Raw genomic sequence first — 1,392 nt, 5'->3', positions numbered from 1 at the left:
CGGTGCTTGAGACCCAGAAAGCATATTCTAAACCAGTATTCTAAACAGACAATACCCTCACTTATAAACATGAAGTTTCTAGTCCTTGTCGCTTTTTTCGCCGCTCTAGTGTTCATTACACAGGCTTCACCCATCGGTAAGTTTATATAGTTATTGTAGTAATTATAAATATTTCTTATGAAACTCCCAAGTCTCAAAACTGTCTATGGTAAAAAAGACGAGTTTCAGGAGGCAACACTACGCAACGCAACATTCAATCTAGACTAAAAAATAATTAATTCTAACAAATAGGTATATTTGCTTACCCAATATAATTTAAGCCGATATTGAATGTGTAAAATCCAGTAAATATTCGTCGATAATTTTAATAAAGTAAGTAATTTTACTTTTTTAATGTTATAAACCGTTTTGACCGTGCCAACGCGCATCTTTAAAGTTCCACCTCAACGTGTGATATAAAAAAATACCGCTTAAATAAATGGTCACTCTCTTTCAGCTGAAGAAATACACTCTGCAGAACTATCTTCTATCGCAGTGGAACCAATGGAGATGTTAAATAGCGCTCCACGGAGCTGCACGCCCTCGTCTTGTTACAATTTGTGCAGAAGACTGGGATGGCGCACAGGCAGCTGCAATGGGCAACGTCAGTGCGTCTGCAGGCGTTGATACACCTACAACTATTTTAATTTTATATTATAAGCTTTTGTTTAATAAAACAATACAATTGTATTTTTAAAATATAAATAAAAATTTGGGCCAATTTAAGCTTTTATTCTACCTGTTTCCGATGTCATTTGTGTAAGCTTAAAAGCTTAAGTTTTTATTATATAATCGGAAACAAAATTAAAAAATATTAAGATAAAGGTGGCTAATAATTAATGCTAATCAGAAAAGTTGACGTTAAATAATCAAATGTATTAGTTGTTTTCATATTGTCTTTTAATTCAGTTGGCGATGCTTCACTCTTTTCATAACTATGTATACATATTTATTTGTAAACTCAGTCGAAATAAAGCAACCTTACCGAGTATCTTGGGTGTTTTTTAATAGCGGTGCAATAAGGGTGCAGACTCACTTAACTTGATAAGATTAGTATTGTCACTAATGTCCCACGCAGGTACTATAACAGGTAAAGACCCAACAAACGGTAGCTGTGTATTTAACAACTCTTGTCACAATAGGGATGTTTTTCTATAACTGTAATTAGTTGTATTGGCAAAATGTATTATGCATTTTAGAACCCCGGGAGGGTTATGTTGGTCTCGCTATTGTAAATACCCACAGTAACTCCAATGCGCCAGCAATAATCGCCTTTGCTGGAATGTGGTAACGGCAGAGCATAGCGAACTTCCGGCTACTACAAAACTGTTTCTAACATAATGATAAAATAAG

General features: G+C 34.7%; 1 long non-coding RNA gene across 1 annotated transcript; it reads left to right on the top strand.

Moving 5' to 3' along the window:
• On the top strand, nucleotides 1-760 carry LOC123711466. The gene is made up of 2 exons (XR_006753957.1): nucleotides 1-136; nucleotides 497-760. It is a non-coding gene; the product is annotated as an uncharacterized LOC123711466 (long non-coding RNA).
• Nucleotides 761-1,392: the final 632 nt, after the last annotated feature.

This window comes from Pieris brassicae, chromosome 6, assembly GCF_905147105.1.
Source record: "Pieris brassicae chromosome 6, ilPieBrab1.1, whole genome shotgun sequence".
In the NCBI taxonomy this organism is placed as follows: Eukaryota; Metazoa; Arthropoda; class Insecta; order Lepidoptera; family Pieridae; genus Pieris; species Pieris brassicae.
The sequence above is the reverse complement of the archived record's forward strand: the minus strand, read 5'-3'. Positions and strand labels throughout refer to the sequence as shown.